Source organism: Lynx canadensis, chromosome D4 (genome assembly GCF_007474595.2).
Source record: "Lynx canadensis isolate LIC74 chromosome D4, mLynCan4.pri.v2, whole genome shotgun sequence".
Classification (NCBI taxonomy): Eukaryota; Metazoa; Chordata; class Mammalia; order Carnivora; family Felidae; genus Lynx; species Lynx canadensis.
In genome coordinates this window covers 15,229,886-15,253,327 of record NC_044315.2, presented here as the reverse complement: position 1 = coordinate 15,253,327, position 23,442 = coordinate 15,229,886, and positions in this window count along the sequence as shown.

The following is a 23,442-nucleotide window of genomic DNA, read 5'->3' as shown; positions in this document are numbered from 1 at the left end:
GTGCAGATGTGTCTTCATTTGGGTTATTCCAGAAGCCAACCTGAAATAAGTATTTGAGAGTAATTAGGCTATTTGGAACATCATCCTAAGAAACAGTAGTGGGGGGGGCAGTGATAAGTTGTGTTAATTCTCCTGTACTTTCATACTGCTCTACAAGAAGGTAGACCTAGCTCCAGGTATCATTAAAGCCATTGGGCAAAGACAAGCAGAATGTGGCATTTAGAAGTCAGAGCTCCATGCATCACATGGTAAAACCCTAGGGAATATAATGGGACACCAGCATCATTTGCAAGAGGATTGATACAACCCAAATGCGTTAATAGTAGAATCCACATTATCAGGATGCTGGTAGAATGAAATGTATATGTATACGTAAACCACGTAGGGTCTATGCATGATAAGTATTCAATAGGCATTATTGTGTTATACCCATAATTAATAAGATGATTGTGATATGTATTTTTTTGTCGTATATACATTTTTGTTCCCTTAGTAATCACTCACCTATGAGATTTTTTTTATGTATTCCTTGTCTGTTCCAGAAGTTATTTTAAATTCTTACAATAATAAATAAAATGGAAAAAGTTAAAATTTAGAAAACGGACATTCGGAATTAAAGAAGGGATCAATGAAGACTTAAAACAACTATCACAATTACCTGCACATTTTTATGACTGGCTAGACATTTGTTTATATGCTGTTTAAAAGACAACATAAAAACAGCAACACTGAAAGCCAAAACCGGCTTCTTATTCAATCTGAGTGAAAATGCCAAGGGAATAGCTGGGAACTTTTTCTCGTCAAGGGGCCTGGGTATTTGAAGGTCCAAGGACAACATAAGGAAAATCTGGGCTGCATTTTCCATAAAACTTCTTTTCTGTTACCAGGAATATAGAACCCTTAAACATATTATATGTTTGCCATTTATACAGACATGTAGTATATACATATGGGAGATTACTCCTGCTTCCAAAATCCTAAATAACTTCAGTCTGCAGAAGGTAGACCTGTTCTTGCAGACTCCTACAGCCCATATTCTCAGACTTTCTGGGTTCATGACACCCTCACTATTTAGTAATACTTCTGTGGGCACCAGGGCCAGAATTAATGCTTCACAATTCCATTTATTACATGGTTAGATCCAAGAATTTGGAAAAGTAGTTATGCTCTAGCAATATAGTAACCATTGAAAATACAGTTGACCCTTCAACAACACAGGAGTTGGGGGCACTGACCCCCTCACAATCGAAACTCTGTGTATAACTTTTGACTCCCCCAAAACCTAACTACTAGTAGCCTGCTATTGACCATAAGCCTTACCAATAACATAAACAGTCTATTAAAATGTATTTTGCATTATATATGTATAATATGCTGTATTTTTACAATACAGTAAGCTAGATAAAAGAAAATGTTACCAAGAAAATCATAAGGAAGGAAAAGTACATTTTTAGTAGTGGGCTGTCTTTATGGGAAAAAAATCTAGGCATAAGTGGGCCTGCACAGTTAAAACTGTGTTGTTTGAGTTAAGGGTCAACTGTAGTAATAATAATAATAATAATAATAATAATAATACAAATTTAAAGAAGAAATCATATTTCATTTATTTCTTAAGCAATACTGATAATGGGGTATGTTTTCTGTTGGGCTCTGCCTGCTAACCCTTCTTCCGACTTCCAACACTTGCGTTCCTTCAACTGAAAATAATCTCTGGCCTCAGAGTACATGTTTCTCACGTGCAATGGCAGGTGAGACATGTGAGGGAATGAACAGCTCCCAAGAGCACTCCCAACCAAGCAGCAAGAGTCACTACAAAAATATTCCCGATTGCCTTGGCCATTAGGGGCACAACTCTGAGGCGTCTTTGTTAGCTTATCTCCCAGAGCTCCTCACTGGGATTAAGCTCCAGTTACCCACAGTGGGTGTTTGCTTGATGATGTTCCCTTTGATTGGCTGCCTTCCCTTCTCTAACTTTCCTACTTCCTCCTTCTAATGTTGCCTGGAATAGCCTCCTGAGCAATACACGAGTGTACTTGAACCCTTATCTCTAGGTCTTCTCCTTGAGAAAAATCAAGCTAAGACAGGTGAATTGATGATCCATCAGCCTTACACCATGTACTAGCTATTCTTTCCTTGTAAAGTTTCTTGCTTCTGTCCTTTGTTCTTTATCCCAGATGCTAACTTGGAGTGATATTTATGATAGGCACAGAGCCAATTGGTATATCCTTATGGTGCCTAATCACACTACAGTTCATTCAGTGGAAATGCATCAAGCCTCTAGGTTTTACACACCGTGTTTAGTGCTGGAAATACCAATATAAATCAATATAAATAAGACATACAATTTTTGCTTTCAAAAGTTCAGAGTCTCAAGAGTAGAAAGACTTATGAACTGGGACTATTAACATATGGTAAATGCTTGAAAGCCCTCAATAAATAGTTCCCATATACCTGAATGTAAAGGCACCTTTCTTGCCTCCATAACCTTCTTTATTTTTTTCATTGTGTTCTTTATCTCTTTATACAATATTGTCAGAAAAGAGCAAGAACAGTGGGTGTAGGTCATAAGTCACATGTTAGGACAACTCCCCTTTGTCATCTCTGCAGTAAAAGTAGGAACTATTTGGTCCATTTGTTTAGAATAATGCATTGTAAGACCAAGATTATGAGTCTGACCTTGAGCAGACATATGGGAAAGCATGAAAGAATTAACACAAATCCATCACCACTGCTAAGGAAACAGCTTAAAATTATTACTTATGGCAGGATAATAGCATCATGTTTATTAGTAAAAGAGACTGATGAAAAGAATCATGTGGAAATCTTCCCCTTTACCCAACTCATCAATAACAAAGGTCCCTTGGGAAAGTCCTCTTCAGCAATCAAGGATCAGGAAAATGCTACCTAGGTCCATATGTATTAAACTGAGTAGTCCCTTCCCAGATTAGCCATGACTTTTCATATGGAACTAAGTGAAATAACTAGATAGATAGATAGATGGGTAGACACACATAGAGGTATATATTGAAGGATATAATGAGTTCGTAATTCCTTGCCTACCATCAACAACAGTAACAAAACATGAATAAAATTACTTGAAAATAATTAGGCATTGTTTCCAATTTAACTATATTTTCATCAAAGGTTTAGAGTCAGTATCATTAGGAGAGTAGGAAGAAAATAATTCTACTGTCACACATGATGTCATAAAGTGATGTATAATGCGACCATTGATCACTGCTAGCGGTCACAATTTGAACACCTCAACTCTCAGGAGCTAGGTGAAAGCCAGCAGTCACAGTGGCTGCGCCGGTATGATGGCTTGAAGAGAATGCTGTATTTCCCTTGAACAATTTAATACTCTGTTGGTCAGATATAGCCCGCAATTTGTGCCCCTGGAATTAAGCGTTGAAGGAAAGGAGATTTAAAATTCAACTGACAGCTTCCTCAAATGAACCACTGATAAGGAGATATTGTGTTTATATGGTTATGATTGCCATGTTGCTATGAGAGACCTCTCTCAATGAGTGACATGAAAAACAGAAACTTCTTCATTGCCCTCCCATTTCATTCACCTTTGCACAGCAAGAAAGTTGAGTTACATACACACATGTGTATGTATATCATGCACACGCGCGCACGCGCGCGCACACACACACACACACACACACACACAGGCAAGAATATTATAAACCCCTGTACAAATTCAGCCACAGTAACTACCTCCCTGAAAATTTTCAAAGTCAGCCACTGGTTAAACACAGGGAATTAATAAGTTACAATGAAATTTGTAGTACAATATATTCAACTCCTATGCGTCATTGCCACGGACAAAAGAGCAGGAATCATTTCAGAAAAGTACACTTTACTTTTGTTCATTATTATTTCTAATGACCTTTTGGAAAACAGTGACAAAGTAACTGTCCCTGTCATCCTTTTGTTAGACTCAGTGTACAGAACTCAAACACTACATGTTTTCCGTTTTGTGGTATTTTCTGGTTGTATTTCTAAACGGAAAGAAACTTAGTGTTTTGTATGTTTGTATAATTTAAGGGATTTTAAATGTGCTTGGGAAGCAGAGGGAAATAAATAATCGGTTTAGCAAAACTCCCCTATTTTGAACTAACTAAAAGGGAAGCCGCCTGAATTAATGACTATGTTGAAGTCAATGCCATCTTTTTCCCTCCTGAGTATGTTCAGTACCTCACACTAGGCTAATAAAATGTTGCCTAGAAGCAGTCATTAGAGAAACCACTTTACTAAATAAGAATGTAAATAAGAATGAGTCACAATTTGTAGTGTATCAATTGTTTTAAGGGAATATTCCAAAGAACGATTTACATAAACCAATTAAAGCCAGCCCCAACAAACTTGTTTACATGATAAAATCAAGCCAAGGGCCCCTAGAACTAGAGAGCTAATAGTCCAAAAGGTTGCAGTCATTTACATAGCAAGCCTGATACAAATGTTTCATGACACTGCACATCCGCAATTCTGATACATGCCCATTTTAGTTATTTGGACAAAGAAGAGAAGTGCTGGTAAGTCTCCATTCACAGATACACACACACACCCATCCTTTGTTGATGGTTAGCACAGAAGAAATAAGAACCTCGTGCACATTTTGCTCATGCTATCTGGGGCCTGCAAAAATACCATAAAGGGTGAAAAGTAGAACGTCTTAAAAAAAAGAAAAGAAAGAAAAGAAAAGAAAAGAAAAGAAAAGGAAATCAACATACTGATGACAAATAAATGGCCCCTCTAGAACAAAACAAAGCAAAATGTAAACAACAAAAATAGTCTTTTTATCTCTCAGGGAATCATTTTAAATACATATTTGTTTTTAAGATGCAAAACTCATGCTATCAGAGACCAAACAAACAAAAAAGTGTTGCAGTGATGGTTATGGTCAAACGCTGATAAATCGATTCAAGGTAGAGTAGAAATGAGAAGAGAATTAAGACAGCACCTTTAAAAACATGATTCTCTTAATCAAACTAGGAGACCAGACAGCAGGCAAATGCCAAGGAATAAGGGTCTGATGTCTGCCCTTTCCAGGACATTTGCGTTAAAGAGCAATGTAATTTTTAACATGTGGGAGATAACAGTGCCTCGCCAAAGAAAACAGTGCATTTAAAGTAGGTAATGAAGAATTTTCCTTGACAGGCAGAGAGGGCAAACACTGTTACTGGACTGACTCAGGATAATTTGCCACCAATTCTCTAAAAGATAATTTTTTAAAAATCATACAAAAAATAATCGTTTTTCGTTTCAGTTTCAGTCAGCCTCTATTCACAGTTATCAATAAGGAAAAGACATGACTTATTTTTGTTATCGAAAGAAACACTTAAATTTCCTCTGCTGGCCTCTTCATCATTTTAATTTGAATTTCAGAGGATCTTATACAGCATCCAAGCCAACATCAAAGATGCAAGAGGTGAAATGATTTGCTCAGCCTTCTAAATATTTGGAGACCAGACTTCAACTAGAATGGGCCCTCCTGATTGTATCTCTAAGAGATCTGAGCGGAGTGAGTGTTTTTTGGTGCAGAGACAGAGTAACAGCCAACAAAGACATAGCAGCTCACATTTCCATTTTTTTTCCTCTCATCAGTGTCACAGAATCATCAACGATTAAGTGTCCTGGTACAAACTGCATTATGATAATCAGCCACCCAACACAATGGGTCTTTTACTAAGATGGGCAGAGTCTCAAGAAAGTGGATTCAAAAACTTTCAGTATAGTTAGTCCTCGGCTTCTCTGCTGGGATAGTAAAGGGAAGTCAGGCTTTATTAATGTCAACTCTGATAAAATTGCTGGGGACATGGGGACTTCACTTGTGGAGAGGTGGACTGAGTCTACCAATTCTTTTTAAACCAACGTTTAACAAAGCTTTCTGAAAATATTACATATGGCGTGTATCAACTTATGACATGTGGCCAATAACAACAGATGTAAATTTAGCTTGGGAAATTCGATATGAAAGGCATACTAACTCATTAATAATTTGTATTACTGAACTCTAGAGACAGTACACAGTAATTAGGCATGACATAGTCAGTGGACAGTTTTGACCACCAGTGCTGTCACGATCAGGGGTACATTATAGGAATTTACAGGAGCAGGGGAGATGAAACTTGGTATTGAAAAGAGCCTTCTTGTATACACGTCAACGTTACATAGGAATAAAGACAATGGCAGCCAGGAAGAGCTGCAATACGGGTGGGAGATATATTTTCATTGGAAAGGCATGTCAACAGTGGATAAATAACATTGTTTAAGGAGTGATAATGTCATCTATTAGAATTGGTTATCGTAAGTGGGCAACAGCCCAGCAGTGGATAACACGAAGGAGGTGATAGAAGTAACAATTATAGTCCTTTCATCAAGAAACTTACATTCGACCTGAGACATCTCCAAACAGGAGTCCATAAGAATATACACAGATACAGTTAACAAAAGTAATGTCCTGAAGATCATTGTCATTATCGTTTTAAAAAGAAATTGATCAGTAATAAGAGAGGAGTCAAGAAAGGCTATAAGAGGAATTACAATAAGAGCTTGGTCGATTGAATTTCACAGTGCAAAAGGACAGGAGTGCATCTAAGTCATGAGGTAAAAGAAGGAGTAGGTAGGAATGATCACTCTTTCAGAGGCATTTTGAATAATTAGATTGGACCGAAGCACTGGGTGCTGGACTGTGAACTTCTTGATGGCCACACTGAAAATGACGTTATACATTAGAACAGGGTTGCCCAACAGATTTTTCTGTGATGAGGGAACTGCCTTATATTTGTGCTGTCCAATATTGTAGGCACGTGTGGCTATGGGGCATTTGAAATGTGGCTAGTGCAACTGAGAAACTGAATTTTAATTTTATTTAATTCTAATTAATTAAAATTTAAATTTAAGTAGCCACATGAGGCTAGTGGTGTCAGTGTTAAACAGCACAGCTCTAGGGAGTAGGGAATCACTGTGGGTTTTAAGCAGGGAATGACAAGATAAAAACCATATTTTAGGCAAGTTAATTTGGCAGCAGTTTTTAGGAGAGTTAGGTGCAAAATGAGTAGTTCTCTTGAGATTGTACTGAATTTGTAAATCGATCTAGAAGAATTGACGTCTTTAAAAATATGAGTCTTCTAATCATGAACATGCTGTATTGCTACCTTTACTTAGCTTTTCCCATTTTTAAACACATCTGAACAGGTTTTATAAGCTTATAGCAACATAGTTCATAAAAACAAAATTATGGAAACAACATTAGGGGGCTAATGTTCATCAACAATATAATGTGTAAGTAACGTCGATGGCGTATTCTATTACGAGGAAAAGGAAAGAGCTATTGCTATATGAGACATAATGAATATATTAGGGAAATGAAGTAAGACACAAATGATACACTTAGTATGACTCCATTCAGAAAAGGTACTATAATAGGCAAAACACAATTGTATTATTTCTGTGAAGAGTAAATCATACAGAAAAACAAAGAAAAGATTCATTATGAAAGGCAGGATAATGATTTCTTCTACGTGGACGAGATGTAGAAGCCACATGGGCTGTTACTAGGACTATTATTAACCGGGTTCCTACTCAGTCTTGGGTGGTTTGTGTTGAAAGGCAGTTTCATTGCATATATTCAGAGATGACTAAAAGCATAGTAGCCATACAGGTAAGATTATGATTTAAAACAAAAACAAGCATTGCTCAAAAGCCTTGCTGGTACTGTCCACAAAACCTCTACGCTATGGATGCCCATCAGTTGTCTTTAACATTATTTCCTGCAGTGGTGTCAAAGGTCATGCATGTTCTGTTTACACACTGAAAATCATAGGGTTGAAGAAAACTTGCTACTTACTGGTTGTAATTTGTCCTGCTTGACAGTCTTTCATTATCTTATTTCACACTTGTGTAATTTCATATTGATGACAAATCTACTCTTATTGGCTAGTACTAAAATTTCCAATATTGATAAGAGTCTGAAATTAGATGAGCTTGCTAAAGCAAACATAATGATCATCGCAGAACACCAGGCTACTGATTAATAAAAGGGACTTCTCACCTCTCTGTTCCAAAAATAATAACAATAACAATAAGATTTCAAAATAAGCATACATATTTAACAAAAATAAAAAAACAAAAAACAAAAAAAGAATGGGAATGCGAGTCAGTGTCCAGTATTTTATAAATTTATAAAGAATATCATCCATGTGAAACTAACATTGGCATATGCCAGCTGGATGGTTTAGGAAATAGTATAGCAAATAAAAGAGGAAGATTTTTACAGTTATAAAATTTGATACGGTAATCCCAGGGGCAGATAGAAGATTTAAAAGAGAAATCTTGCCTCCATTCTCTGAAGTTTTCCTACATTTCTTTCTTTTTTTTTTTTTTTTCAACGTTTATTTATTTTTGTGACAGAGAGAGACAGAGCATGAACGGGGGAGGGGCAGAGAGAGAGGGAGACACAGAATCGGAAGCAGGCTCCAGGCTCTGAGCCATCAGCCCAGAGCCCGACGCGGGGCTCGAACTCACGGACCGCGAGATCGTGACCTGGCTGAAGTCGGACGCTTAACCGACTGCGCCACCCAGGCGCCCGTCTACATTTCTTATTTAGTTACTCCCTGATTCCTTGAAGTGCTTTTCAGTGTAAGAGGGGTGTGGAGAATTTGGAGGGCAGGGGGAAATGACAGGATAGGGAGGGGACAGGCAGAGCATCTTGGGAGAGAGGAGAGGATCCTGAAGAGATGGAAAGAGAGTTATTAGACCCAACTATGGAAAGAAAATTAAAATATTTTGAAATTCAGAGACCTCAGCAAAGGAAACCATGGGGGGCTTCTCAGGACCTGAAAAGGGAATGTCGCTCGTACCAAAACTGCAGTGAGAGCCCACGAAATAATTCCTCCTAAATGCTGACAAATAGGCACGCCGGTAGTACGTGGCTTTGCTTTGTTCTAGATTCTGAATCTGAGTTCATGGTCAACAGAAGTGTCTTTCTCTTCTGTCAGTAACAGCACACATCTACAACATTTAACTCCTTTCTGTTGATATGGCTATGAATGTGTTACACACATCTTTGTACAGTCAAAAATAAACCCCAAAACCAAAAAAACCTTACCTTTATTTCAAATGATGTTTTCACAAGAATCCACATTGTCTCATGATTAACTTCTCTACCACCATTAAGAAAGTGAAGGTATACCTATAAGGACTTCATTGTGTAAAGTTTAGGCACTAGCATGGTATGGATACAACCCTTTTGAAAGCTTCTCCTTTTTTCCCCCTCCTCTGCTAATGGATTTAACATCCTTAAATTGCAAAAGGCAGGACAGAAAGGTGATGTTTTGACAAAATGAGCTTTGTTGTTTGGAAGCAGCCCCCAAGGCAGAAGCTCTGAATTGGGGGCCTGATGTGGGTTTCTCCATAATGCAGATAAAACTTCATGATATATTTAAATCCTTTTCCGCAAACATTTCCCTGATTTGTTGCCAAGCTGTCACTGAATTTAGTAATCCAGACAGATTACCATAGGGGTTCTATTTTTAGGGTCCTTCTGTTACTGTGGAGTTGCAGCTGATCGGATTACAGCTATATCCTACCCATGTAAAATGCATTGATGCTTCAGGAGGAACCTGCACTTCACTCCCATAATTACAATGTCAGACTCATCACTGGGTATTTCTCTCTGAGTTTATTTCGTAGCTCCGTTGTGGCCAATCCATTATTAACTCATGAGATGGCATGTCGTCTCTTAGTTTTGCTCTGTGTCTTTCAATAGTAGCCCAGGTGCGTGCGTGTGTGTGTGTGTGTGTGTGTGTGTCTGTCTGTTTTGGGGGGGAAGGTGGGTGATGGAAAATGCATGCTGTGGGTCACAGAAGACATATATAATTTCTGATTCCGAAGGCAGAAAAATAGCAACCCACACATTACTCTCCTATAAATGACAATATCTCCATCTAGTGGTGAAAATGAGCATAAAAATCATATTATCTTCATTGCCAGATGAGGGAAGAGGCATTTGCAAATTTGTCTCAAAACATAATTTGCATTTTACCTACAGAATATAAACATTTTCCTAAGAAGAATACATGTTCACATAACCAAATTGGACCCTTTTCCTGCAGCCTCTGCAAGGGAAAAATAATCCCTCTACTTCAGAGAAAGTTTGGACTTCCGAAAAGACTGTCCCTCAAAGTTCAGTTGTGCAAGATTTGTCAATAAGCTCTTTCATGTTTTTTTTTTTTTTTATGAGGCGTTGGAAGGGTGACAGCTATAAAGTGTAGTGAAATAACAAGTTGAATTAATTTCATTTGGATTTTTGTATTTGGTCTAAGAAGTAAATTTCCCAACACATTTCTCATCTCCCACAAAATTACCTTTCATTAATCTCATAGTAGTTACACCCAGTGAACTAGTATATATGATACCCACATAAGCAGGTAAATTGCATGTTTTACTTGAAGGAATGAAAGCTAAAGAAGAATGTTAAGGTTTTCCTATTTCATAAATTATTGCAATCTTGATCAAAGAGTTCTTGCAATATAAAGCCAATAAATGAAGGCCACCTTTTACAAATGCCACTGATTACATTATTGTTATTTGTTAATGAAAACTCAGGGTTGTTTTTAATTAATCGTCCAACTCATATCAAGTTATTTAACTTGTAGTAAATTTATGTACATAAATATAAAATATAGACCATCAAGCAGAGAACCAAGATGGCCATGAAGACAGACACCGAACTTGCAGCAGAGCCCCACCAGGTGGCAGCACTCATATGGGCATGTTCTAAATCCTGGCCCTAGGACTTAAGAGCACTCAAATTTCCACTTTTTTGGTGTGCTACAAGAATTTAGTCTCTTCAGAAGGACTGAGTCCGGTAACCCACTGCAAGAGAGTCGGACCTTCCAAGTCAGAATCCCAATTGATTAACGTAAAATTGATGAAGTTCCTTTCCTCAGACTGTAATGTCGGAATATACAGAGGGAGATCATAGAGAGATATGGAAATAAATACAGATGTGTGGGCATATACACATATCTATTTCCTAGTTCTGTATACTGAGCAGCCCTAAGTGCAATCACACTACAGTAGCTATGCACACCTAGTGACAAGATCCTGGTTCCTACAATTATTTTGCCTTAAAGGAGCTAGGGCTCTTTGGAGACATGAATGATTCCAGGGCTTATATAGGGAAGTAATATGACTAGAAAATATGGAGGTTCTCAGAGAAAAGTGGGGACACTTCACGGTGACATAAAGGCCAGCCCAAAGAGGCTCCCACCATTTAACTTCAAATGATATGCACATGAAAATAAATTATGATATCAATGAATTATAAGATGTCAAAGTTGGAAATGCCAAAGATACACTGGGGAACTCCTCCAGAATAAGGAAGATTAAAGAGACATGACAACTAAATACATGTGGTCCTGGATTAAGCCTTGGACCACATATTTTTGGGGGGTGGTCGTGGTGGCAGGTAGCCCTAAAAGACATTATTGGGACAATTGCAAAACATAAAGTAGGTCTACAGATTAGATAGGAAAATTGTATTGATGTTCATTTGCTGATTTTGAGAATCACATTCCGATTTTGTAACAAACTATTTTTTTTCCAAGAAACAACTGCTAATATGTTTAGTGATAAAGGCTGAAAGTTACTTTCAAATCCATTAGAAAAAAAGTGTGTGTGTGTGTGTGTGTGTGTGTGTGTGTTTGTGTTTAGAAAAAAAGACAGGACAGAAAAGAGGAACAGTGTTAAAACTGAGGAATCTGAGTGAAGGGAATATGAAAATTCTTTTTACTAGTTTTACAAATTTTTTATAAGTCTGAACTTTTTCAGAATAAAAAAAATTAGAACTTTAGTGTCTAGAAAATAATATTATCGCCATTCCTGGCACATATAATTTTAATAAACGTCAAGCTTAGACTTCATAATTTTCACAGAACATTGTGAATTACTCACTGGGTGTGAAGTAATATGTCTACGTCATTCATCATTTAATAACTCACAAGATAAGAAATAAAATATCTGTATGTTATGTTTAGGTTAAAGAACACACTTTGAAATGACACTTGCAAACTTTTAGTTCAAAAATGCTGAAATGAGCACAGCATTTTTCCTTTCTTTCTCTTTTTTAAGTTTATTTACTTATTTTGAGGGGGGAGGGGCAGAGGAGGGGGGAGGGAGGGAGGGAGAAAAATCCTAACCTGGCTCCGAGCTGTCAGAGCAGAGCCTGATGGGGCCTTGAATTCAGAAACTGTGAGATCATGACCTGAGGGGGAATCAACAGTCGGATGCTTAACTGACAGAGCCACCCAGGTGCCCCTTCCTTCATTTTTAGAATCTCCCTGAAATTACAGGAAATATACACAGGAAGAATAAATTACTTACAGTGCTAAAAGCAAGAAAACATGCCATCAACCAGCCACATAAACCTACATTTTTGTAATATAGAAAGCTGGTAAAATCCTACTGATGGATAAATTAGAGAAAATGACTCAAAACGTGTGCAGCAGAAGGCTGAAAAACAGACGGGGGCAATTTCTGTCTGTAATTACAGAGTGGCCAAGCTGAACGTTGACAAAGATGGTGACAGTGAGGGGTCCGAGAATGTCCTCAGAGTAATTAGTAAAAGGCTGAATATAGAATGGCTGAGCTTTTGTGTTTACAGATGGCTGGGCTATCTACCCCCAAGTAATGCCACAAAAAGAGAAGGCAATCATGTGGATACACCCTTCTCCAGCTCCCTCTTGGGGTACAAATGGGTGAGGGTGTCAGCTAGAGAGAAGACTAAGAGATTTCAGGGCTGTGGTCCAGCTGGCTTCTTGGCCAACCCCAGAGCCTTGCACCTCTAGACCTCCTGTTAGGAGCAGGAAATAAATCCTGATTTGTTTAAGCCATAATTCATCAGGTTTTCTTTTATCTGGAGCCAAAATCACTCCAAAACCAATTCTACATTTAAGTGCACAAATGGCAATCATCAGAAAAACTAAAAAATAATGATGAAATTAACGAATATTTGTAGGAGCAGGTGGAACTGGGGAGGTTAAGAAAGGTATCTTCATCTTTTGCAGGAGAAATGTTAATACTTTCCAAAGTTCACAAGTTAAGAAATAGATGTATGGGTTTATAATAAGAATATTTGAGTTAAAACATCAGAAGAAGTACAAATACATTTTCAAGTGGATTTATCCATTTTCTCAGACAATACAAGAACATATTAGGAAAAATGATTTAAATGCCATCATGTTAAATAAAAAAATATATAAAACCACGTATGTTGGCAATCTGAAATATAATATATAGCATATCATTTTCTTAATAACATGTGAATACTTACTTGTAAAAATAAAAAACACATTAAGAAGTACATACAAAGATTCGAGGTATTTCCAAAGTCTCTGTTTTGCGGTTTGTTCTTAAGAAAGGACAAAAGAAAGCCAAAATATTTTTTCTTTTTTTTTCTTCTATTCAACCAAGAAAGAATAAAATGCTCACAGGATCAAGAAACTTTACTTAGTCCTTTGGAACAGAGTTTAAAGATCTGGAAAAAAGTAATTATATAATAATCTGATTTCATATGTTGACACTGGGTGCTTTTTTCCCTTCCTTGCATTTCCATTTTCACTACTCTCTTTTCATTTCTTCTCAGTGTGTGTTGGGTACATACCCTCAGTTTGATACTCGTGGTCTTAACTATTTGAAAATTCGCCTTTAGAGTGTGACCCAACTTTGAGCAATCTGCAGTAAGTTCAGGGGTCCATTGGCACAGCACCAAGGACAAGAAGCAAAGAGTATTCACAAGCAAGAATCCTTCATCCAAGGACAAGGATGCTTTCCACCAGACTTCTGTTTTCAAATCACTGAGTTCTAAATGGAGTTGTCCACTCTTGGGAATAGTTCGCAATCTTCATGATCGGCAAAGTGCTACTGTCTAGTTAACCTAACTGGGATTTGTTGTTCGTTTGTTTCTACCCCAGTGATAAGCATTGGCAGCGGTCAGTGCCCTCACCACAATTCTGTTTGGTACCAGCACAGTGATGACGATTCTGTAAAAGGTTGCTGTGCCTTATCCTGTCTCTCTTCTTCAATAGGACTAAAGTTCACGTTCACAGGTTGAAAGTGCAGACACGGTGAGCTTTGGTTCCCGGGCGACATCCAAGTGTTCAGAAAGTCACTAGACGTGCCAGGCTAAAACGCTGGGGAAACAGTGCTTACACATTAGATTTGAAGGTTATCAGCATGTGGATGGAAGAGGGCGACGGGGTGGCTCAGTCAGTTGAGCGTCCGACTTGGGCTCAGGTGGTGATCTTGCGGTTCCTGAGTTTGAACCAGGAAGTGGGTTCTCACCAGACACTGAATCTAGACTTCCCTGCCTCAGAACTGCAAGAAACAAATTTCTGTTTTATAGGAGCCATCCAGTCTGTGGTATTTGGTTACAGTAGCGAGAACAGACCAAGACAACCAATAACATCCCAAGAGGAGGCCAAGGAAAAGGAACCCATAAAAGAGAAGGCATGGAGAAACCAGAGGACGGGAGTCACGGGAGGAGGGGAGAACAGAAAATAGCACATCAAACGCAGCAAAGGAGCCCAGGAAAATAACTAAAAATGGCTATTGCATTGATAAAGTCACTGCAGGTTGGCCAGGGTCATTTCAGCAGAGTAGCCAGGAATAAAGGGAGCGAGGAAGTAGAACATGTCACTGAGGTGAAGTCTCTTAGGAAGTGTGGGCTTAGAGGAGAGCAAGAATGCTTGGTGTGATTCCTAAAAATCCACATTCCATTAATCAAATGCAATGTACGACTAAACTAGAGAAAATGGAAGAGTTGGCTTTCTAATGCCTCATTTCAACTAGAAATAATAAATAGGAAACACAATAATAGTAAATATAAAACATAAAACTATGCCTCTGTGTCCATAGGACACATACAGCTTTTCCCTGTGGGGATCATTTTTCTTCCTTTATAGTCTTTTAAAAATGTTTTTCCGTACCTCTCATGTCAACAGTTATGTCTCCTGGGCTGGACTGTAAATCATAGGAGGAAAGAGAACGTGCTTTCTAGCTCTTTTACATTCTCCGAAACCTGTCTTTGTATACGCTTAGGAAGAAGTTTTTTAAGTTTATCACTAGGTGGCGGTAAAGGTCAAAAGTTGAATGAAGCCAGGCCTGAACACTTCCACGAGTAATAATTTCGAAATACATCATGAATCTGCACATTTTGGGGGCGCCTAGGTATCTCAGTAGGTTGAGCGTCCAGTAGGTGGAGTAGGCTCAGGTCATGATCTCACAGTTCGTGGGTTCGAGCCCCACATCAGACTGTGTGCTGACAGCTCAGAGCCTGGAGCCTGCTTCATTCAGGTTCTGTGTCTCCCTCTCTCTCTGCCGCTCCCTGCCCCTCTCAAAAATAAATAAACATTAAAAAATTTGAGTTTGCACGTTTGGAATCGATATAGAAGTTATATTGTCAAGTCCTATAGCCAATACTTACCTGAAAATAGTATTGATGCTCTGTTAGCACTTAAAAAGCAGATTCTCTTAGGAAAACCATGGAAATGTCGAAGCCAAGTTGTTAAAAACACAACCTAGTGATGTGCCTATTTGCATGACAACTACACCCTCCACAACTCCTAGAGACTCACTTACAAGCTTTTTAGACAATATGAGGATCAGGCCTAAAAGATTTAAGTCCAGTTCTGTGCCTTCTGTCAGAAAACATGCACCTCCCCAACAAGTAGACAATTTCTTCATTTAGTCTTTTAGCATTCTTCATTCTAGCACCCTCTTCATTTTTGAGGATAATTGGCTAATGCAAAAAAAAAAAAAATACCTAAAGGAACATTAGGACAGTGCATAACAATTCTTACTATATTTAATGGCATTTGTTTTTCATTTAAAATAATTTTGCCGTTTCTACTGTTTTGCCAGCATTTTATTTTAGAAAAGTTGTGGGATTCTTTGCTATCTTTGAGCGTGTTTGTCATTGGCTTCCCCGCATAATGTGAGGAGTTCTGACAAAACGGGTTGGTTATACAGCCTTTGCACTCCAAATAGCGCTGGTTGTGACCTTTGGTCGGAGATGAAGGGGACATCTAACTCCTCCGTGGATAGACCTCTGAGAAAGAATCACAAAACCAGGATGGTTTGGGAAAGAGCCTGGTAGATCAGAAGTTCCTCCCCTCAGTCCGTCTTGATGTAATTTTTCACTAAACAGACCCTGTGAGGATTAGCCCATGAATTAATTAAAGTGTTTAGCTTCTGTTTACAATGACGCCAGACGCCAGGGGCATATCCTGAAGCAGACACTATTTGTTGTGTTTATTTTGTTCTGTATTTGAAAGTGGAAAATTCTTGAATCTTTTACATGAAGCTGGGAAAGAACCAGTAAAGGGAGAGATTTAAAATAACAAGCAATAATGAGTCTCATGAGGTATAAATGTTTCCCTATGAGATGCATTTATTTATCTGTTCCACAGAATTCGTAAAAACACAGAGGAACAAGGAGACAAAATGGACCGACAGTGTCCATTGGAAAAAAAAAAACCACTTCATTCAATAAGTGATTTTACTGCAGTGCCCCTGTGAATAAGAAGTAAGATTTGTGATTTTATATGAAAGTGGAGATTTTTTGATATTTTGCTTTAAGGAAAAGATATAAAGCTCACCCCAAACAAAATACCAATATTTACTTGTAAATTTTTTTTAATCTTTGAAAAGCTATCATACATGACTAGGTCCTAAATTCACGTGAATCATAGCTTAGATGTAGAGTCAATGTACAAGTACATATTTTGGCTTTGGTTAACCTGTTCTTTCCCCCAGGTTCCCAAACCCTGGAAGAAACAATTATCTTTGAATTCCATCTTGTTTAAAATCTGATAAGGCCAGTGCCTCTGGGAACAAATGGCCAGTCTCTCATACCCCACGTTCACCTCCAATGTCAAGAGATGCTAGCCAGCAAACAGAAGGGCCAGGGGACGCTGAGCCAAACACCTCAGCCTTTCCCTCTGCAATGACACCCTTCCGCCAAGCACACTCCAAAACATCTTGGAGAGTAGCCAGGGGAATAAATGGAAGCAAAACAGAAAGTAAGCCTTTTTTTTTTTTTTTTTTTTTCTGGACAAGTAGGGGAGTATCTAAAAGATGATCAAATCAGACTAAAATTCACACCAGATGGTACTAAAAGTTCACGTATCCCCTCCTTCACCTGAGTATGAGGGTTTGTACCCTCACAGATTGTTTTTAGACAGCATAAAAGGGTTACATTCGGGTCAGCTTGACGGGCACACACCAGTGCCGTTGCCTCGGTTTAGAAGTTGTCCATTCAGAAGAGCCCACGTTCGGTTTAAGGGTCTGCTTCCGCCATCTTGAAATTCCTAGCGTCCGACTTCAGCCAGGTCGCGATCTCGCGGTCCGTGAGTTCGAGCCCCGCGTCGGGCTCTGGGCTGATGGCTCGCAGCCTGGAGCCTGTTTCCGATTCTGTGTCTCCCTCTGTGTCTGCCCCTCCCCCGTTCATGCTCTGTCTCTCTGTCCCAAAAATAAATAAAAAACGTTGAAAAAAAAATTAAAAAAAAAAGAAATTCTTAACTTTTGGACAAGGACCCTCACATTTTTATTTTGCCATGCCACCACGCTTGGCTGTGTTTTCTCTGCTTCTTCATATTATGCTGTGCCTTCGTTGTTGTTTTTTTTTTTTTTTTTATCGCATTAGACATAAACTATTCAGGTATTTTCCTTCTTTTCCTTTTGAAAAGTATTACAGCAGTTGGTGTTTCTAGGCCAATCTGGAGAAGTTCTGTATGTGCTTCTCTGATGTTTTACGTCTGTGGTAATAGATTCAGAAGGACTAAAGTAGAGGACTGAATGTGGAGGATTTAAAAAGCAAATGCACAGGCTAAGGCTAGGTAAAATACAAAAGCCGAGACATTTGAAATGAATAATTGGTTTGCATTCTGACATACAAACTTGCCAGGGGCTGCAATCATGAAAATGGAATGACAATAACTGTTTCCAGTTAGAAGCAAGAGACCATTTCCATTGGATAGGCCAAAACAAAACAGCCTTCTTTCCAGATGGGTTGTGTGGTAGATGATTCAGCCTAAATTTGACTAAAATTGAATTTCTGTGGATTCCTGTGGTAGGACCCAACACACACACACAGACACACACACACACACACACACACACACACACACACACACACAGTGAAATTCTTGATGTACAGATATACTCAAGTCACGTTCATTTCCTTCTCTTTCAGATCTATTTTTTGCATCCTACTCTGTTCCTTTTCACAGATAACTTCCTACTTTTGCCTTGGATCCATTTGTGCTTCCATATTCACAGAAAAAGATAGTAAGTAAACCCTCCATACTTAAAAGGCTGACACCATTGAATGTAATAATCTACGGTGAGACAAGAATATAAAGAATATAATCCACAACTTAGTTTACTACATGCAAGAAATCTCATTCCATTTATCTTCGCAGTAGCTAGGAGTGGCCTGATATTTCTGATAGTATAGGGCATATTATAACAAACAACCATAATAATGGAAGGTTTTATTGGCAACAATAAATTGCTAGCCCATCCTAGAAGCAGAAGGGAGTATATATTAATATTTCCTGAGGTTTTTTTTATTGGTGCTAGAAGCTGATGATTTCATTTAATTTCCATCACAACCGTTAATACCCTCATTTTATAGATGAGTCAACTGAGGCACAGAAAAAGGAAGAAACTTGGCCAAGCCCCACAGTCAGTGAGTGGTAGGGCTGGGGTTTCTGTCAAGCAGCCTGACTAATTCTTAATTATGGTTGTAAAGACGCTGACTTTTGAGTCAAAAAGTAAACAGAGGTGATAATTGCAAGAGAACACATCGTTTACTCAACGCTAAAGAAAGGATTTGGAAGGTAGGTCACTTTGGTTGCTGAGTCAATATCCAAGTTTCTACTGGTAAAGGTAAGGAAAGTGTCATTTCCACATGACTGCATTTTAGGTTTCCAGACACCAGCAAGCTCTTTCTTTTCCTGTATTTCTGGCTCAGCCTGAAGGAGATACACAAACTCCAGTACAAGGATTTCTTTTCAGACTGTTCAATTTTTTTTTAAAGTCGTTTCAGTTTGGAGCTAAGAATGACTTTCGTCCAATTTAATCACCACAAGATTCATATCCTAGCAAGATAAGGATGGAAAATAAAAATCCATTCAATTATATTGACTATTTGGCCTATCGTTACTAATCCTCTTAGCGTTTGGAGGCACCGATTTTTTTTTTTTCACGTTCTCTCGGGTAGTTTAATGTTATATCTTACTGATGAAAAACTATAACTTAGAAAAGGTAATTATCAGAGTGTCTGGGTGTCTCAGTCAGTGAAGTGCCCAACTCTTGACTTCAGCTCAGGTCACGATTTCACAGCTTTGTGGGTCTGAGCCCCACATCACGCTCTGTGCTGTCAGAATTCCTGCTTGGGATTCTCTCTCCTCTCTCTGCCCCTTTCCCACTTGTGCTGTCTTTCCTTTCTCTCTCTCTCTCTCTCTCTCAAAAATAAATAAATAAACTTAAAAATAAAGTAACTATTTTCCCCAGAGTTAATTAATGAGTGGTAAAGGTTTGGTGAGAACTCCAGTCGTCCTGGCTCCCAAGTCACTGCCCTCTGCACCACTCTGCTCCTAGGTGATGATGAGTCCTTTGCAAATATCCACAGATGTCTTTTAGTCTCCATTTTTCTCTGCTAGCAACATTCTATGGTTTTCACAAAGAAAAGAAAACATAATGTATCCCAACCCTCATTTACTACATGTGGCCGCTTGAACTTTAAAGTAGTTATGTCAGCAAATTGAACATACCTTGTCGGCACCCCCACGAAAATGCTTCTCGAGGTGGCAATCTAATTCCTGTATCACAATAACCAGTATAGGAAACTCATGACTTTTTCAAAGCAATGCCAGCATGTGAACTTGCGTAGCCACTCCATGGAAGATATCGTAGGCAATGGTACATGGAATGTAATGACAGGCTATTGTCCTACACATGACATATCATAGCTTTACAAAAATGGCTGTCACAGAATCTGCCCTTCTTCCTCAAATCATCTAGGACCCTGCTACTCTCCCTTTAAAAGATGAAATGTAACTGCCCTCCTTCCCTTGAATGTGAGCAGGCTTGTGACTTGCTCAACAAAAATGTGTGACTTCTGAGGCCAGGGTGTAGGAGGCGGATGTAGGAGCCCTGAATTGCTGTGTCAGTGGGCTGACTTCCCTGAGGCCACCATGCTGTAAGGAAGCTCAATCTAGTCTACTTGGAAAGATGCTAGGATTATCATCTAAAGAGAGGGATGCCTGGCCAGCCCTTATTTGTCTAGCGCCAGTGAACTACCATTGTAGGAGGTTCCTCTAACCAGAACTGCCAAGTCGGGAAGAGAGAGGACTGGCAGTGATTCCCTGCAGAGGTCTTGGTGACAGCAAAACCAGGAGGGTGCAGAAGCAATAAGAAGATAGTCTTACTTTCCTTCTCCTGTTTCTCATCCCTTCAAAGCTCCCAAGTTTCTTGCCTAATTCTAAAGCTGGACTCCCAATCTTCTACCCATTCTCAGTCCCTTACTCCAACACACTCTTGTCTGTTTGTAAATCCCTCTTTTGTGAGTTAGCCAGTCAGTTTCTCTTGCTTGCAACCAAAGACCTGACATTTAAACTTAGAGATGACATTTAAATTCTCCTGACATTTAAACTTAGAGATGCCTATTGCTTCATATAAGCACAAACATAAATAATCATCCAGCTTCATTTTTTAAGGAAAAGGATTTTTAGGGAATGTGAGTAGTTCCCAACATGATGAACCCAGACACGTTGTCTGGAGCTCTGGCAGCCACTTTGAAGCCATGAGATAATCATATAAGGGAAATGCCAAATGATCACATTTCTGAAATCATTTAGCTTCATTGTAAGCATTGGTCTTCCCCGGGGTTTCTTGCAGAAAAAAAAAAAATCTATTTAGCCATTGTTACTCATCTTTTTCTGTTAATTACAGAGGACCACAAAATTAATTGATATATACATAGAAACTATCCCTGTGCATTCCATGTGAGGCCTGTAGGAAGAAGAACAAAAGAGGAAGAAAGAAAGTAAAAAAGGAGTCATGCTCAAATCACTTGACCTCAGCATTCTGGTGACAGAGGTGTCCGTTGAGGTGCCACACAGGATAGAGAGCAGAGGTGAATCACTGCAATGGGTATTCTTATTTAATGATAAAGAAAAAATGAAGGTAAATAAAACTAATATAGAAGCAGCTACCTTAGCAGACATTTAGCCACAGATGAAGTATGTAGAGCATATGTGTGTTGAGCCTCGATGGATTTGTTAAATATTCTCCCTTTTGTATTGTTCCTGAGTTTATGCATGTTGTTGAAACTATTATCACTATTTTGTTTGAGAAATTTATCATTGATAATTTATGGTTTCTACTCCTCCATGCCCAAATCAATGAGAATTCTGTGTATGTCTGTGTGTGTTAACAAAATCACCATAGGCGTACAAGAATTCATGCATCAGCCAAAAGGAGTAATAGACAGTTTTTTGGCAAATGCAAAATGCTGGCTACGTGTTTTATGTGTTTGTTGACTTATTTGCATATTTAAAAATGTAAGTGTATTTTATCTTCTAGGGACTAGGTAGGGTACTAGAAACACAGAAGGGAATAAAACAAACATAGCCCGTATCCTTACAAAACCTAGAGAAGGGAAAACAACTGAACAGGCAATTGTGATATGATATTCAGGGAACACTGAGGTGGGGGCCCTGACCAAGATTTTGAGTGTCCAGGAAGATGTTTTGGAAGAACTGTTGTCTTGACACAGAGCTAAAACCTTAGTGTGAGTTAGAAAGGCAAATGGAGGGAATGGGGATTTTTCCTAGAATTTAACCATCTTATGGATAATATTGTCCAAGGCTTACCCTATACCACAGTTTACCAAGAAGAATATCTCATCCACATGGAAAAAGTAATTTCTTCTTTAAAAAATTTTTTAAACATTTATTTATGTTTGATACAAAGAGAGATAGAGCATGGGCAGGGGAGGGGCAGAGAGAGAGAGGGAGACACAGAATCTGAAGCAGGCTGTAGGCTCTGACCTGTCAGCACAGAGCCTGACGTGGGGCTTGAACTCACAGACTGTGAGATCATGACATGAGCCAAAGTCGGATGCTCAACCGAGTCACCCAAGGGGCCCTGGAAAAACTAATGGAGCAGGAGACTATAGTCCTTTTCCACCTCTAATTTCCCACTCAGGTACTTGTCCTTCCCAAGGAAACACACCAGGGTGGTATCTTATGTAATAGCAAAAGAACTAAAAAATCCAGAGACTGTAATAGGCATTTCTGCCAGCCTCCTTTGGCTGATATATCAGGACTCAAGCCATCATGACTGTTCCATAGGATGCATGGGACCAGATATAAGTGGAAGAAAGTGAAGGGTAGAGGTCAAGGCAAATAAAGCTGCAATCAGGTGAATGCAGCTAGAATGGTCAGAAACTAAAATACCCAACTTGATTCTTTTGGTGGTGATAAATTAAATTAAATTAGATAGATTAGTTTAGATTAGATTAGATTGCCACCTATGTGGTATGAATACTTTCAGAGGAAAATAACTGATTTCTTTTACAAAAGTGCAAAAACAATTCAATAGACGAAAGATAGCCTTTTCAACAAATGGGGTGGGGGAGCCATTGGATATCCACAAGCAAAAAAAAAAAAAAAAAAAAAAAAAGCAAACAAAAAAAGAGAGAAAGAGCTTTGACCTAAGTTTCACACTTTACACAAAAATTTGTCCAAAACAGATCACAAAATTTAAAATGTTAAATGGAAAACTATAAAACTTCCTTTAGGAAAAAACAGAAGAGAAATTTTCAGGAACTCGGGTTAGTAAAAAGTCTGTAGATGTGATACCAAATGCACAATCGATAAAAGAAAAAACTGAAACATGGAACCACATTAAAATTTAAAGTGTTTGTTCTGAGAGAGACCTGGTAAGAGGATAAAAATACAAGCTGCAGACTGAGAGGAAGTATTTGCAAACTGCATATTGGACAAAGGACTACTATCCAGAGCATATAAAGAATTCCCAAACTCAACAATAAAAAACAAACTGTCCAAATACAAAATAGTGACAGTAACAAATGCTGGCAAGGTTGTGGAGAAAGTAGACGGTCATACGTTCATTATGGAAAAGTAAAATGGTACGGCCACTCTGGAAACAGTTTGACAGTTACTTTGAAAACTCAACATGCGACGTGCATTTTAATAGAGAGACACATTTTAATTGCCGCTCCTGGTTCATCTTCACACTGGTTCGTGAAACACAGCTGAATGTTCAGTTGTTACAATACCGATGCAATAAATCCGTTATTATACAGACAGGCTCTCCATTTTCTGTACCCAGATGATA